Raw genomic sequence first — 17,938 nt, 5'->3', positions numbered from 1 at the left:
TCTATCCAGTAGGTTTCCTCCTGACTTAGGAGTCTGTTGATATCTACATTTGTGCCTCTTCTTGTTTCAATTGTATCCAATATATCAAACCTATTTTTGTGAAATTTGATGTTGTGCCTCTTTAAAGTGTCTGGATACTGGAGATTTAATGTTGCCGGTCCGTATGTTGGACCGGTGTTCATTCCACCTTATTTTTGCCTTTCTTGTGGTCTGTCCAATGTAAAATTTGCCACTTGGGCATTTAATGCTGTAAATTACGTTAGCCGTTTCGCATGTTGCATGGTTCTTCAACTACATTTTTCTTCCTGTATTTGTTTGGGATACGGTGCCACCCTTTTATACCATATTGCTGTTAGAGAAATTTAAGCAGGGATAAGTGCCTTTTTTTTGTTGGTTTACTCTTTAAATGTTTGGCATCGCTCCGTACATACATATCTTTGATGCTTTCTGCTTCTGGTGTATGCAAACATTGGTGAAGTTGAGTAAAGATTCCCCAAAGCAATGTTGAAAGAAGTAACCAAGTCAAATACAGGACAGGATAGAGAAACAAAGTACAAAGCAGAACCTGGAATATCAGAATACACAAGGCAAAGGACTCAGACACGATAGAATATGAGGGATTCAGGAAACTCAGAGCTCTAAGAACAAGCACTAGAACTATGGACTGAAGTCTGGTAATATTGCAAGCAAGGACCAAACAAGAGAAAAACTGGGCAGAAACAGGACAAGTCTGTGAAGCAGAAGAAAACATGGTGTTTACAGAAAGTCAGAAAGGCAGAAAAGATATCAGTAAAGCTTTGAATGTCTTTAACAGAAAAATAGAAAAGGGTTTCAGAAGTCAAACGCTGGAAACCAAGGTAAGGTTAAAAAAACAGGCAGACTTCAAAAGCAGACTGAAAAGGGTGCTGTAAAGCAGTAACAAACAGGATTCAAAAGCCAAAAATCAGGATATTCAGCAAAGGTTCCGAAACTGATCACAGATGCACACACGCATGAACTCCCAGTGGAAGCAGTTGACTGGACAACTGCTTCTGTTCAAAGTGTGCTTATAAAGGTCCTCCCAGCCAACAGCCCAACAGGGTGGAGCTGATTACAGTCTGAGTCAACTTTGTCCAATTAAGCCCAGTCCAGGCTTCAGTAGCAATTAAAGCCTCACCTTTCTTCGTAGCCTAGCCTGCAGTAGCTTGAAATAGTTGAGTGCAATCAAGGCCTCTCCAGCTTTTAGAAGCTTGCTGCAAACAAATGTACTCAGTATGCCTCCACCAGCCTTCTGCCTCTTGGACAGCATGCATGTACCAGAATGCATCTACCTGGTGTAAACCAAAACCCGGAATCAAACATGAAATTAGATAGGTCCAAAACTGCAGCGGTAAAACAAGTAAATGATTGCAGAGGCAGCCTGTAGGTTTTAACTGCGTAATTATGCCATAAACCGAGTCTCTGAAAGCGCACATCTAGCGGTTCTGGGTTGCAGGCGGGTAGGATTGTGACACACACTTTTTCAAAACATCTTCTTCTTTCCTGCTATACTCGCCTGCCAGGACTAACTACTACAATCCCTCTCCTGGTGTACTCGTCTACCAGGAAGACAACTCCTACAATTAGAATTGATCTTAGTGGCAATATTTGTTCCAAGATTCTCCACACCAGTAACCCATATGAGGTGGGCTGAATATTGGTTGCCTCTGCTTGTAGTCTCTTGACTCTTGGCAATGTGGGTTCCAGGTTTCTCCAAACTGGAAACTTAAGAAAGGAGAATTGCGCCAATGTTGCCTCATGACTGCTTCTTTACAGCCTCTTGGCTTTTGGCAATGCATTACAGGTTTCCTCAATTGGTGTTACATAGAAGGGAAGTTGCGCCCTTGTCGCCTCTGTTTTACTTAATTGCAGCCTCTTGGCTGTTGGCAATGCAGGTTACAGGTTTCCCCCAGTTGGTATCTCATGAAAGGGAAATTGCACCCTTGTCACCTCAGTACCTTATTTGTCCAGCATTCAAAATTATAGTTTTTTTATCAATTGCCCTGCTTGGAACACCTCAGGGTCACCTTTAGCTTCAGGTCAACTCACTGGTCAACTCATTGGTCTTCTTTGGTGTCTCTGTTTCCCTGTTCGTTGTTGCAGAGACCCTCTGCAACCTGCCTGCTCTGATGCCAACTCCCTTGTAACTTCAGCGGACTGCACAGCTCTTTTCCGGAGCTCGTGCCAGCTTTGTTCATCCTCTGCATCCTCTCGCACATCGAAGCGCCACACGTCGGGCTGGGAGCATGTCTTCCCTTCGATTGGCCTTCTCTGCCTGATGCTGCTTCCTGCTGCGCACACTCTGCAATGACGCACACCATCGCTTCTTGTGTCAGCATCAGCAGTCTGTTTTCCTTCTGCTTCTACAGCAATCACAGCACACCGGACTGCTTCTGCTACTCCTCCCACATCTCTCTCCAGCTGCAACTCATTCCTGAGTTTAAATGTCCCATTCATTTGTTTTGCTCTATAACAACTAGACCAAACATTCTAGTGCAGTCTAGAATGTGCACCTTTGCACCTTTGATCCTTACTAACTTTGGGCCCTTCTTCCTGGTCCCTGTACCATGGGCATTATGGATCTTGAAGTCCATAATGGATTGCATAGCAGGCTCTATTTTACAATATGCCATCAATGCTTCAGGAAGAATAGGGGAGTCATGAGTTAAAGGGTTCACCAATTCCCCCTGATACGGGTCCCCTCCCATGTGATCCTCCCACCTAATACCGCCCCCAGGGTCAGGACCAGGTAGTGGCTGCCTTCCCCTGGCCACATGAGAGTAGACCCATACAGGGGTTTCAGTGATAATCTCACTAGATTCTTCAAGGCACACACACGTGCCAGGGGAGGCAGGTAAACATATCAATGTACATGTACTGTCGTCTAAATGTGCATTCCAACACATGGAGACATGAGAAGCACCCATGTGTGCCAAGATAGTCCATGTCAGAAAGTGAAGCCCCACCGAACTCACAACAAAATGGCACCTTGGCAGGTCAACAGGCAATGTGCACATGTATGCACTGTGTACCTCCGAAGTAGGCACTACCACCACCTAGTAGTAGCAGCACTCATTGGAGCGATTCCACCCAAGCTAGCACACAATGTCGCATGAGTGTAATTCAAGCCCAGAGAAATGTCTGCTAGACGACTAATAGCATGTCATTTCTTTCCCAACACGAACAGAGTCCACAGACTGTGACAAGGCTGGACCCTCCACTGCAGGCACAACATCTGCCCGTACCCCTTGCAGGCCAGACTCCTTGCCAGCAGGAGCAGATAGCAGGGCAGGGCTGCAAGGCCACCGCCGCCATCACCTCTGCCTACCATTGCTGTGGACAGACTGGCAAGTCCGGAGGATGACACAATCCCCATGGCAGCGCTTAGTGGCCCCTCCACCAGCCCTGGCAGGTGACACAGCAATAGCTAAAGCCACCACCGCTATGCCACGCTGTCAAAACTCGATTCTCGGTTCTTACTAAAAAGGGGAAGGCTGCACCCTGCAGTAGATGGCGCCATTCTTTACAGGCCTGTTTGATCGGTAACAGTTGCTTCTCAATCACTGCATAGTTCTTTTCACTTGATGTTAGTGTATGGGCATAGTAGGCCACTGGGTGTTCCTTTCCATCTATGTCCCTCTGTAGGAGAGCTGCTCCGAGGGCGCCTCCAGAAGCATCTGCTTCGACTATGAACGGGGCTGTCTGGTCTGGTTGGTCTAGAATGGGAGCTATCACAAACATATCCTTGAGTGTTTGAAAGGCTGTATATGCTTGTTCATTCCATTCAAACTTAATTCCTTTCTTTAGTAATGCCGTGATGGGCAATACAACCTCTGAGAAGTTTGCAATGAATCTCCGGTAAAAGTTGGATAGAGACAAAAGGTGGTTGTTCCTGAAAGATTTAGGAGCTCCCATCCCCTGCACACTATCTACTATCTGTAAATACAGATCAACAACTGAACCGAGTAATAAACAATTTATGCAAACAGTATGACACCATGTTTTTAGGAACAATAGTAGAGATTGTAAGACAGTACAGACAAAATAACTATCTCACAAGAAAGGTTATTTCAAACAAAATTCATAGTTATTTATTGTCTATACTTAGGCCCAACGCGTTTCGAGTTTTAAACTCTTCTTCAGGGGCAATATCACAATTCCACAAGTTTCTAGAAAAGTAAAGAGAAATGTAGATCTTAGAATAGTATAATACTCCAATACGTTTTTAGATCACAGTAACATATTTATTTTAAAATTTTGCGGATATCACTAAATGCAGTTCACCGAATTAGAATGAAATCACCCCTTTAGCGTCTATTATTTCATTTTGGAAACTAAGTCCGCCTAAAAAGTTGGATAGACCCAGGAACTTCTGGATATCCTTAATTCTCCTGGGTATGGGCCATGACCTGATTGCCTTGATCTTTGCTGGGTCCATCTGTATGCCTTCGGGAAATAATATAAAGCCCAGATATGAAATAGAGGATGCCTCAAAGATGCATTTTTTAGGTTTGGCAGACAGTTGGTGTTGTCTTAACTGTCGTAATACATCATGGACATGCTTTCGATGTGTCTCAAGACTGGAAGAAAATACAAGAATGTCGTCCAGGTAAACCATGACTGAGGTAAACAAGCTCAGCGAAAATCTTGTCCACAAAGCGCTGAAAGATGGAAGGTGCATTCATCAAGCCGAAGGGCATCACTGTATACTCAAAGTGCCCCAGCGGGGTTCGAAAAGCGGTCTTCCATTCGTCCCCAGATCTAATTCGCAACAGGTGATACGCACCCCTCAGGTCTAGTTTGGTGAACACATTTGCTCCTCTTACGGCCTCCAACACGTCCTTGATAAGAGGCATGGGATAACGATCCCTGATGGTCTGACTGTTTAAACTGCAGTAGTCTATACAAGGTCTTAACTCACTTGTCCCTTTCTTCGGAATGAAGAACAAAGAGGCTCCCAAAGGAGACTGGGAGTCTCTTATTAATCTCAGATATGGGGGGTTCGATGTTAAGGTAAATACCAGGATCTCTCTTCCTTCTCACCTGTATCTTGTTCCTCAGAGGAGCTCTCTGTAGATATCGTCCTTCTATTTCTCCAAGTTCCCTCTTGTCTCTCTTTGTAGGTTTTGGGAAGGACTCGTCTGGAGGCCACCTTGCCAGTCGCAGATTGCTCGGCAGTGGGACCCTCAGGGAGTCTGCCCCTAATTCCAGGGAAAAAGGCGTAGGCCGGAAAAAACCCTGGAGTGATGGTTAACTGCTGCAGGATGGAATGCAGGAGAGCGTAGACTACGATTCCCAGAAGTCTCTTCCGAACTTCAAACAAAGCGAAATCCAGGCACAACAAGGCGGTAGCGGGAAGAGAGTGAATGCAGCTGAGTGGAAGCAGGATTCGCACACGAAGAGGAGCGGGAGACTAAGGTTGTAGTAAATGGACCAGAGAAGAGTTGCGCAGAGCGGGGAATGCAGACAAAACCAGGTAAGCAGGAGACAAACGGGAGGTATAGCGGAGGAAAGCAGGAAGCAGAAAACCAGCGGGGAAACAGCTGGAGGGCAGAGAATACTCACACGAAGAGCGTGCAGGAAGAAACTTCAGCTTGTAAACCCGAAGCGGAAACAGAGGGTTGCAACGCACCGGCGTAGCTGTCCGGCGCATAGATAACGTTGAGCCTCAGGGGGCGTGGCACGGCAGTCCGGACACTAGACCGCAGCGAATGGTTCCGTTAATGTTTCTTCCATCGAGTCCACAACTTCCAAGACGGACGCGTTGTGACAGTATAACCTCTTCTCCTCTGGACCCCTTCGGGTTTCCCTGGATGGTTTCTATGGAAGAGACGTAGTAGTCGAGGTGCACTGAGGTTTCTTGCAGGTTCCCAGTACCTTTCAGTCCAAGGGTATCCTTTCCAAAGTATGAGGTACTGGAGAACCCCGTGTCTGTAACGAGAGTCCAAGATACGAGAGACTTCATATTCGGGATCTTCTTCTAAGTTTGGGATGCATTTCTTGATTTGTCTTTGATATGGATCTTTTTTGTAAGCCTTAAGAAGGGACACATGAAATACTGGATGGATCCTTCATAAGTGTCACAACCGCTGGGTTCTGGCGGTTATGGAAGAGGTGGAAACATGGCGGTCGTCCGACTGTGCCGCCACGTTGTGCTCACTAGCGCTGTTTACAGTCTAGTCTTTTCCAACATGGCCGCTGATGTGTGTACTTCTCTGTTCGCGCTCGGCAGTTCGGCGCGTTGCAACTACTGATTTCCTCTTCGTTGCTTGCGCTCCACAGTTCTCTCGCTTAGCGGAGTTCCGCTCCTATCCTATATTTCCGCCAGTTGCCCTCTCTCCCTTACCGGTGCCCCTTCTTGTTTCGCGGGCACGGTGGCTCTCCACCTTTTTTCTCTTACCTTACTTGTTTGCTGTTTCTCTCTCTGGTCCCCCCCCTTGCCTTTAGTGCTTCCCTACCATCAGTTTGCCAGTATCCCGCATTTCAGCTGGCTTTGGATTTTCCTTCGTTCCGCACCATCGGATACCTACACTCCAAAGGGGTTTTTGTGCCGTTAGGCTTTTCCCCTTGCCGTACTTGTCTGTCACGGGGGGGAGTCCCCGCGAATTCATTCCCAAGGGGTCGCGGTGGCTTCCTCCCGAGGCAGACCCTATCTACACAAGGAGAGGAGAACATTTACTCATCGACCTCGTGGAAGGAAGTTGGACTTCTCGTTTTCATCAGGTGAGGAGGAAGGGGAATTAAAAGACTCTCAGGATTTGAGTGGGGTGGACCTCATCGCGGGCAACCCTGCTGATACACCCACCGTGTCAGACATTTCTGATAGCTTGCAACGCCTAGATACAGACATGGCAACTCCCCAGCAACTTCAAGAATTGGTTGCGGCGGTACAAAACTTAAACCTGGAAGTTCAAGCACTTCAAACGGCAAATACCGCTCTCCAACAGAGAGTCACCGCCAGAGAACAGCAAGGCACTGATTTACCGCCTTTGCCTCTAGTGTCAGGAAAATTTGACGGATCCGAGAAGAAAGTCAAAGAATTCTTGGAGGCTTGTAATATTCATTTTACATTCAGACAGAACACCTTTTCCTCTGATCATGCCAAAGTGGGGTTTATGATCACTCACATGACTGGAAATGCCCTAGCTTGGGCTACCCCTCTGGTGTCCCGGTCCGACCCAGTATTACAGGACTTTGTAGCGTTCAAAGAGCTTCTCAAGCAGACATTTCTTCGCACTGAAAGCGCTCACCAGGCCAGTGAAGACCTGTTGGATGTACGTCAGGGTGGTTCTGATTTACTCACTTACATATCCTCCTTCAAAAGACTAGCTGCTGAAGCCGGCTGGCAAGAAGAGGCTCAATATACCATCTTCAGGAGAGGATTGCGCGAAGAGCTAAAAGACGAGCTCGCTAGAACCCCTCGCCCTGATTCTTTCTCCGATCTCATAAAGGCAGTGGTACGAATAGACTTTCGCTTGTCCGAAAGGAGAAATGAAAAGAGGAAGAACCGTAATGTCTGTTCCTACCCAGAGACTCACCCTTCGACCTCCTCACCTGCCGCTCGTGCATCCACCCGGGAAGAACCTATGCAGATAGGAACAACCAGATCGCCCTTGACTGCTGAAGAAAAGAAAAGGAGAAGAGAAGGCAACCTGTGTCTATACTGTGGCTCCTCCACTCATCTCTTGAGAGACTGCCCAGATGTACCTCCCAGACGTTCGGGAAACGAACGCCCTCGGTAGTTGGTAGGACGGACTACCGAGGGACATTTCTCAGTTCCTATGTAACACTTTCCGTTACTTCTGCTCAACCCTCGGAAGACCAACGTCTTATGGTGTTATCCGTTCAGCTTCAGTTCAGAGGAAAGGAGATTGAGACCCTGGCCCTGCTGGACTGTGGTGCAGCTGGTAACTTTCTGGACACCCTATGGGCCGACAAGATAGGCCTTCGTAGGATAGCCAAGAAGGTAGACCAGAAGGTAGAGGGTGTAGATGGTACCCCTCTGTGCTCCGGCCTCATTACCCATACCACTGAGGAAGTACGAGTATCCATACAACAACACACTGAAATACTGAACTTCGACATAATCCGAGCAGCTCACTTCCCAGTCATTTTGGGGATCGGATGGCTCCGACGACACAACCCTACCATCGATTGGTCGGCAAATCTCCTGAGTTTTCATTCGACCTTCTGTCTGGAGAAGTGTCTTCCAGGACCCTTGTTCGAAAGTGTCATGATGGGGTGTGCCCCTGAGAGGAGCACGATCCACTGTATCCCAAATAGTTTTCAGGAGTATGCCACAGTGTTCCAAGACCAACAACCGATGAAACTTCCTCCTCACAGACCGGAGGACTGTAGGATAGACTTAGTCCCTCAGGCTCTGGTTCCGTTTTGTAGGATGTATCCCCTTTCATTGTCGGAAAAAGTAGTCCTTAGACGTTACTTAGACGACAACCTAGCCAATGGGCTTATTCGACCGTCCAGATCACCAGCAGGAGCATCTTTGTTCTTCATTCCAAAGAGGGACTCCAAAGACCTAAGACCTTGTATCGATTACCGAGGGCTCAACCAACTTACCATCAAGGACCGATACCCCATGCCCATCATCACTGAGATCCTGGAGGCCGTCCAAGGTTCGGTAATGTTTTCAAAACTCGACCTACGGAATGCCTATCATCTGCTCCGCATAAGAACCGGTGACGAGTGGAAGACGGCTTTCCGTACTCCCTATGGACTGTTCGAATATCAAGTTATGCCGTTCGGCTTGGTCAAAGCTCCCTCAGTTTTTCAAAGGTTTATGGACCGTATATTTTCTGATCTCTTGGGTCAAAATACCGTTGTCTATTTAGACGATATTCTGATTTACTCCCGTCAACCCGAAGAACATACCCGTCATGTAAAGGAAGTATTGCGCAGGCTGCAACATCATCATTTACTAGTCAAGCCGGAAAAGTGTGCTTTCGCAAAGTCCTCTGTCTCCTATTTGGGATTCATCCTGTCCAGCGAGGGAATCGCCATGGATCCAAAGAAGGTCGAAGCCATACTAGACTGGCCATCCCCTTCATCGGTCAAAGAGATCCAAAGATTCTTGGGTCTGGCCAACTTTTACCGGAAGTTCATTCCTGAATTCTCCCGACTCACCCTGCCCATCACCTCCTTACTGAAGAAAGCCTCCGGGCCATTCCAATGGTCCAGGGAAGCCGAAGAGAGTTTCCTCTGCCTGAAAAAGAGGTTTTGCTCAGCACCTATTCTGAGACAGCCGGACCAACTGCTCCCCTTTATTCTAGAGACTGACGCCTCTGCGGGTGCGGTTGGCGCCGTTCTTCTGCAAACAAATCAAGGTCGAGAACATCCCATCGCCTATTACTCAAAGACCCTCAACCCTAGTCAACAGAACTACTCCGTAATAGAAAAAGAACTGCTAGCCATGAAATTGGCTTGTCTTGAATGGAGACACCTTCTCCAAGGAAGCCTACACCCGTTCCTGATACGGACTGATCACAAGAATCTACAGATCCTACGCCAACAAGAGTGCTATAACACCAGACAAGCCCGATGGGCACATTTCTTTGCCCAATTCCATTTTCTAATAACATACATACCCGGTACTCAAAACCAGGTTGCGGACGCGTTATCTCGCAGAGATGAGGCCTCTCTGGGATACGAGAAAGTACTCATGTTTCCCCATATCAGGATCATTTCCGCCGTATCGTCTTTCCTGGAAAAAGTGAGAGAAAGTTCTCTTTCCCCTAAAGACACACTCCTGCAAGTGGGGGGGACTCCGGTGGAACTGAGGGACGGTCTGTACTTCTCTCGAGGAAGGCTTATCCTTCCTTCACCAGACCTCAGAATACAAGCCCTCCAGTGGTGCCACGACTCAAGGGTAGCGGGGCATAGAGGACTACGAGGGACCCTGGAACTACTGCAGAGATCATTTTACTGGCCCAGTATACGAGCCGACACTCAGGCTTACATCCAGACCTGTCTTACCTGTATGCAAAACAAGCATTCCACACAAAGTCCTCTTGGCCTGCTTCAACAAGACCCGATTCCTCCAGGCCCCTGGAAACACATATCTACAGACTTCATCGTAGACCTACCAAATTCCCAGGGCTGTACCTGCATTATGGTAACTGTGGATTCCTTCTCAAAGTTGGCTCATTTTTCCCCCCTGTCCAAGATACCTTCGGCCTCCCTTATGGCGAAAATCTTTATGAAAGATATCTTCAGATTACACGGTCTCCCCAACAAGATCGTGTCTGACCGTGGGAGCCAATACACCTCTAAGTTCTGGACAGCCTTGTGCAGTCTGCTGGGTATCGAAAGGGCTCTGTCTTCTGGGTTTCACCCACAGACCAACGGGCAGACAGAAAGGCTAAACGGTACTCTTGAGCAGTATTTGAGGTGTTTCATCAACCAACAACAGGACAACTGGGTGTACCTCTTACCAACAGCTGAATTTTCTTATAACAATTCAGTACACAGCGCACTGGAAATCAGTCCTTTCTTTTGTACGTATGGGTACCATCCTACATCCATAGTACCTACCTCCTGGACTGAGACTCCCATACCATCCTTGGAAAACTCTTTGTCTAGGTTAAAGGAAGCCCATAACACCGCCAACCAGAGTCTTCTAAAGGCTAATACCCGTAACAAACTACAAGCGGATAAACACCGGAGACCTGTCCCGGAGTGGAAAAGAGGATCTAAAGTCATGCTGTCCACTAAGTTTCTACCCCGCTGGGTACACCCATCTAAACTATCCCCCCGATTTATTGGTCCCTTCGAGGTTCTATCCAGGATCAATCCGGTGGCTTATCGCCTCAAACTGCCTAACAATCTTAGTCGCATACATCCGACCTTTCATGCCTCTCAATTACGTCCCTTCAAATCAGGGAACAGGAAACAGAATACCCCCAGTCTCCCTACTTTGCCTGCTCCCACCTCTGAAGAATACGAGGTCTCCCATATCCGGGATTCACGTTATCACAGAGGTCGCCTTGAATATCTTATTCATTGGAAGGGGTATCCTTCCTCGGAAGATACATGGGAACCTCGGATCCATATACATGCTCCCCTCTTGTTGCGTCGATTTCACAGATTACATCCCGACAAGCCGGGGGGAACCCGACTTCGAAGGGGGCATACTGTCACAACCGCTGGGTTCTGGCGGTTATGGAAGAGGTGGAAACATGGCGGTCGTCCGACTGTGCCGCCACGTTGTGCTCACTAGCGCTGTTTACAGTCTAGTCTTTTCCAACATGGCCGCTGCTGTGTGTACTTCTCTGTTCGCGCTCGGCAGTTCGGCGCGTTGCAACTACTGATTTCCTCTTCGTTGCTTGCGCTCCACAGTTCTCTCGCTTAGCGGAGTTCCGCTCCTATCCTATATTTCCGCCTGTTGCCCTCTCTCCCTTACCGGTGCCCCTTCTTGTTTCGCGGGCACGGTGGCTCTCCACCTTTTTTCTCTTACCTTACTTGTTTGCTGTTTCTCTCTCTGGTCCCCCCCCTTGCCTTTAGTGCTTCCCTACCATCAGTTTGCCAGTATCCCGCATTTCAGCTGGCTTTGGATTTTCCTTCGTTCCGCACCATCGGATACCTACACTCCAAAGGGGTTTTTGTGCCGTTAGGCTTTTCCCCTTGCCGTACTTGTCTGTCACGGGGGGGAGTCCCCGCGAATTCATTCCCAAGGGGTCGCGGTGGCTTCCTCCCGAGGCAGACCCTATCTACACAAGGAGAGGAGAACATTTACTCATCGACCTCGTGGAAGGAAGTTGGACTTCTCGTTTTCATCAGGTGAGGAGGAAGGGGAATTAAAAGACTCTCAGGATTTGAGTGGGGTGGACCTCATCGCGGGCAACCCTGCTGATACACCCACCGTGTCAGACATTTCTGATAGTAAGGAAGAGGGTAGCTTAAGTCGAAAAGCTACTGGATTGATCTGCTGTTCAATGATGTATGGGCCAATATACCTTGGAGTGAATTTTCCTGGACGTATACGCCTTGGTAAGTATTTTGTGGATAACCAAACCTTATCTCCAGGCTTCCAGATCGGATTTGCTCGTCGCTTTCTGTCGGCCCATTTCTTATAGGATTGACGGCTGGCCGTTAATGTTTCCTGAGCTCTCAAGTGGGTTTGTTTGAGGGTGTTCAACAATTGATCTACAGTGGGTATGTAAGTGGTTGGAATCACTGACTTTGGGATATGTCGAGGTTCGTATCCATAAGTACACTTGAAAGGGCTCATACCAATCGCCGAATGTACTGTATTATTATAGGAGAACTCGGCTATGGATAGAAGTTGGCTCCAGTTATCATGTGTCTGGTTGCAGTAACATCTGAGGTATTGTTCCAGTGTAGCGTTTAGTCGTTCGGTCTGTCCATTGCTCTCGGGATGGAATCCGGAAGACAATGCCCTTTGGATTTGTAATTGTTCACACAACGAGGACCAAAATTTTGAGGTAAATTGAGTCCCTCGATCCGAGACTATTGTATGTGGTAGACCATGTAGTTTGACTATGTCTTTCAGAAATACTTCTGCAGTCTTGGTGGCAGATGGTACCCTGGAGGGGGGGAAAAATGAGCAAGTTTACTGAATGAGTCCACTTCTACCATAATGGCTGTGAATCCTTCTGACGGAGGTAAGTCCACGATAAAATCCATGGATATATGCTGCCAGGGACCCGCAGGTAATGAATCCTGTTGGAGAAGGCCCAGTGGCTTAGCCGTGCTGTATTTACCTTGAGCACACGTGGGACAAGAAGATACATAGGCATAGACATCCTTGACCATTGTCGGCCACCAAAAGTTTCTCTCTAGTAGATGTAGTGTGGCCGCTCGACCCTTGTGTCCTGCTGTGGGTAGATCGTGACACCAGGCTAGTGCTTGAGACTGTAGTCCGGAATTCGGTAAGAACAGCTGGTCGTCTTTAAACAAGTATTCACCCTTCTTGATTAAGGATGGAAAACGTGTGACTGTGGATCTTGCTTGGGCTTCTAACACTTGTTGTAAAAAGGTGTTGATTGTTCCTATGAATTTCTTCCCTTGAAGTAACTGTTTGTGATTGGAGTATGAACCCGATTCTTCCCCAAAACTCTGGGAGAGGGCATCCGCTAGGTGATTCTCCTTTCCTGGTAAGTAAGTTAGTTCGAAATCATATTGAGAAAAGAAGTATGCCCACCTGGCATGGCGAGAATTTCGGCATTCCATACTCTTGAGTACACTAAGATTCCGGTGATCAGTTCGTACCTGGAACGGGAAGTTAGCTCCTTGTAAAAGGTGCCTCCATTCTTCACAGGCCTGTCTGATGGTCAACAGTTCCTTTTCTACTACAGAGTAATTCTTTTCACTCGGGGAGAGTGTCCTAGAATAATAAGCAACAGGATGCTCGAGTCGATCTTCCTTCTTTTGTAGGAGAGCAGCTCCAATAGCTCCTTGTGAGGCATCTGTCTCTACAATGAAAGGTATGGTTTGATCAGGTTGTCTGAGGATGGGTGCGGAAATGAAAGCCTCCTTGAGATGTTTGAAAGCAATATCGGCCTCTTTATTCCAGCTAAATCGTGTGCCTTTCTTCAGTAAGGCTGTGATGGGCAGGACAATGTTGGAAAATCCCGGGATGAATTTACGGTAAAAATTTGTCAGTCCTAGGAACCTCTGTATATCTTTTACTGAGTTTGGAGTGGGCCAGTTTTGGATGGCTGAGGTTTTGTTAGGATCCATTTCTACCCTTCCTTCCGATAGGATAAATCCCAGATAAGGGACTGTAACAGCCTCAAACAAACATTTTTCTGGTTTGGCTAGTAGATGATGAATGCTGAGCCTTCAGAGTACCTCTGATACATGCTGACGATATTGTGTTAGGGTTGATGAAAATACCAAAATGTCATCCAGATAGACCACTACTGAATTGAACAAAAGATCACAGAAAATCTTGTCCATAAATCTCTGGAATTGAGCTGGAGCATTGACCAACCCAAAAGGCATCACCTTGTACTCGTAATGACCCAAGGGAGTCCAGAAAGCGGTCTTCCATTCGTCTCCTTTTCGTACTCTCAAGAGATGATATGCTCCTCTTAGGTCTAACTTAGTAAACCACTTGGCTCCTTGCACTGCTTCCATTATATCCTTAATCAAGGGCATGGGGTACCGATCCCGAATGGTCAAGCTATTAAGACCCCTATAGTCAATACAAGGTCGGAGCTCCTTGGTGCCTTTCTTGGGGATAAAAAATAAAGATGCTCCGGCTGACGAGGTGAATTTTTGTATAAGACCATTTTGAATATTGGTGTCCAAATATTCTCTTAGAGCTTCCTTTTCAGGAAGAGACAATGGAAACATACGTCCAAAAGGAACTGCAGCATCCGGTACCAGATCGATCTTACAATCCTCATTGCGACTTGGAGGTAAAGGTCTGGGTTGAACGTCTGCAAACACATCAGCATAACCTTGATAGTGCCTTGGTATGGTGTTGATACTTCTTACAGAAAGAGTAGACACTTGAGGACATAGTGTAACGCTCACCTGATTCCCGCAGAGGCGCCGGTCTTGACTGGGTGAATGCCGTATCTTCAAAGGTGATGTGTAACACACGGTTGGCTCTTTGGGCTGGACCTCTGTGCACTGTATGTCTGACTCGAAGAGTAATATGTCTTAGGTAAGTGAACGCCGAGCTCTCCATCTGCCTCGGGGCAGGGTGCCGTAACCAGTTTCTTCACTGGATAAGGGTGCAGGCCTCTTGACCTCAGAGGACTGCTGTCCGTCGTTAACTGCACGAACGGTAAGTTCTGGGCACTTCAAATGTCTTAAAAGTCTTTTGTAATGATATCTCTTGTTTTGCAGGGTTCCCGCGATGGCGGATGGCGGGCTGATGAGAGTTGAGGATCGAACCCGCGTGAGAAATAGAAGCGCCTGGAAGCACGTAAGTAAGCGCTTGTAGCCTGCTTCACGATGCGCACTAACTGTCCCTTTTATCTTGCAGGTACAAGTTCGGAGCTTTAGAGAAGCTGAAGGGTGCTGGAATACCCACTGGATTCGGCGTGGGAAGGAGTAATGGCACGTGAGTAATAAAGTTGCCCAATGTCTTTAAACGCACCTTCTTTTGTCTTTCAGATGCGGGATGCAGCGCCGAAGGCCTCCGGAGCGTGCGAAGAGCTGGTAAGCTTTTGTCTTTCAGATGCCGGAATGCAGTGCGAAGACCTCCGGAGCATGCGAAGAGCAGGTAAGCCTTTGTCTTTCAGATGCCGGAATGCAGCGCGAGGCGTTGGTGACAGCCGATGGACCAGGTAAGAGATGCGCTGCCACTGAAGACCGTAGTGCTAACCTGTTCTTTCTTTGTCTTTACAGGTGCTGCTGAAGACTGGATTCCAGGATGGTAAGCCTTTGTTCCCTTAGGCCCAGGATCAGAAGCAGAAGACACGATGAGCGTTCTGCTGCAGAGAATGCAGAATAACGCAAAGCAAGATTCATCCATCGGGTGTGGTTTAAATAGCCTCCTGTAGTGCTTAGGTGTCTCCTTCCAGAGCCACGCCTAGGTAAGAAAAGAGTTCCTGCTTTCCAGAAGAGTTCCAGTGTTCTGAACCTAGGGAGTGGCTCCTGCCCCACCCAACAGGAAAAGTAGTCCCAAACAGAAGAGGATCAGGGGTTCAACTGGCAGGTAAGTAAGCAGCATGGTCTGCTGCAGGTAAGTCCACCCAAGCATTATGAGCCCGGCGCTTCCAGCGCTGGGACTGGGCATCTTTATGAGCCTGGTGCCACTGGCGCCAGGACAGGGTCCAAAAGGTCCCAATTGGGACTGGCTGGCACTCGGAACCGGGGTTATGGGTCTGCTTCCAAGGGAGTCGGGCAAGTCCTGATCTTTTGGAAGCAGAGATCATGACAGCACCCCCCCTCAAGGCCCCTCCCAAACCGGGCTTCTCCGGGGGTTTGGGCTTGTTAGGAAATGTTCGATGAAATCTTTTGATTAGACGAGGCACGTGGACATATTCTGCAGGTTCCCAGGATCTTTCTTGGGGACCGTAGCCTTTCCAGTCAATCAGGTAAAATAGTTTAGATTTGGAGATCTTGGAATCCAGGATGCTTTTGACTTCAAACTCGAGTTCTCCATCAACTAGAATAGGTTTTGGAGATGTAGTTAGTCGGGTTTGAGGTTGCACGGGTTTTAATAGAGAGACGTGGAAGACCGGATGTATCTTCATGTGAGGGGGCAAGTCCAACTTGACCGCTACTGGATTTACTATGGTAGTGATGGAATAGGGACCAAGGTATCTTGGGTTGAATGTGCGTGGTCCTTTTAGAGGTAGATATTTGGTGGATAACCAGACTTGATCTCCTACTTGATATTGGGGGGCTTCCTTCCGATGTTGTTCTGCTCCTTTCTTGTATTGTTCTTTAGCCCTTTGAAGGTGAGAAACGGCTTCCTTAAAGGCTTGGGTGATTGTAGAATGCAGGTGGTCTACTGCTGGTGTTCCAAGATCTTGGAGTGGATCCAACTCCGAGGTTCGAGGGTGACTACCGTATAAAAGAAAAAACGGGGTCTTCCCAGTTCCCGAGTGGACAGAGTTATTGTAGGCATATTCGGCTATCCAAAGGATATCTTTCCAAGTTTTTTCAGTTTGTTGTAGCATGCAGCGCAAATACTGTTCCAGAGTTTGATTGGTCCTCTCGGTTTGTCCGTCGGTTTGAGGGTGGTGGCTGGTCGAAAGTCTCACATCAATTTGAGCCGACCGACAGCAACTTCGCCAAAAATGAGAAATAAATTGACTACCTCGATCCGAAATTAGAACTGAAGGAAAACCGTGCAGTCGGACGATGTTTTCGAGAAATTCTCGGGCCAGAGTTGCTGCTGTTGGTAAGCCTTTGAGTGGAATGAAATGCGCCACCTTGGAGAATAGGTCCACGATTACCAGGATCGTATTGTATCCGGAGCATGGAGGTAGATCGGTGATGAAGTCCATAGAAAGCGTATGCCAAGGGCGAGGCGGGATGTCAATAGGGCGAAAGAGGCCGGCTGGTTTTTCCTTTTGACTCTTGTTTTGGGCGCATACTCCACAGGACATTATAAAGTCTCTGATATCTTTTTTCCAAGACGGCCACCAGAAGTAGCGCTTGATCTTTTCCGAGGTCTTGGTCATACCGGGATGTCCTTCCATTAAAGAATCGTGATAACAAGAGATTACCCTTTTCTGTAAATCTGTGCTGGGCAGGTATAACCGTTCTTGGAAATATAATAGGGTGTCCTTCACCGTAAAGTCCTTTCCCTGCAGATGCCAATTCTGTATGTCTGCTGGAGTTACCAGTAGCCTGGCTTTATCCTTAACTTCCTCTATGGATTGTGTGGCGATTACACCTAGAATTCTTTGTTCGGGAATGATAGGTACAGGTTTAGGATTGATCAAATGTTCTTCCTCTCCCATCCGAGAAAGGGCATCAGCTTTACCGTTTTTTGTACCAGGTCGATAGGTAATTATGAAGTCAAACTCGGCAAAGAATAGTGCCCAACGGAGTTGCCTAGAGGATTGAGCTTTTGCGGTTTTCAAATATTGCAGGTTTCGGTGATCTGTAATCACAGTAACGGTATGTCGGGCCCCCAGAAGATAATGCCGCCAAGCCTTAAAGGCGGACTTGATAGCTAGAAGTTCCTTATCAGTAATAGTGTAATTGATTTCAGGAGGCGAGAATTTGCGGGACCAAAATGCCACGGGATGCAACTGATTGGTTACTGGGTCCTTTTGTGATAGAACTGCCCCCATGGCAAGGCTCGAAGCATCAGTTTCAACGATGTAGGGGAGTTCTGGGCGAGGATGTTTTAAGATCGGTGCAGAGATAAATCTAGTCTTCAAATTCTGGAAAGCTTGTTCCGCCTCGGTAGACCATTCAAAACGTTTGTTTTTCTTTAACAAGGCGGTGATGGGCTGGACTATTCGAG

This window comes from Ambystoma mexicanum, chromosome 13 (assembly GCF_040938575.1).
Source record: "Ambystoma mexicanum isolate Mex_15411 chromosome 13, UKY_AmexF1_1, whole genome shotgun sequence".
NCBI classification, from domain to species: Eukaryota; Metazoa; Chordata; class Amphibia; order Caudata; family Ambystomatidae; genus Ambystoma; species Ambystoma mexicanum.
This window is presented reverse-complemented; position numbering follows the sequence as displayed.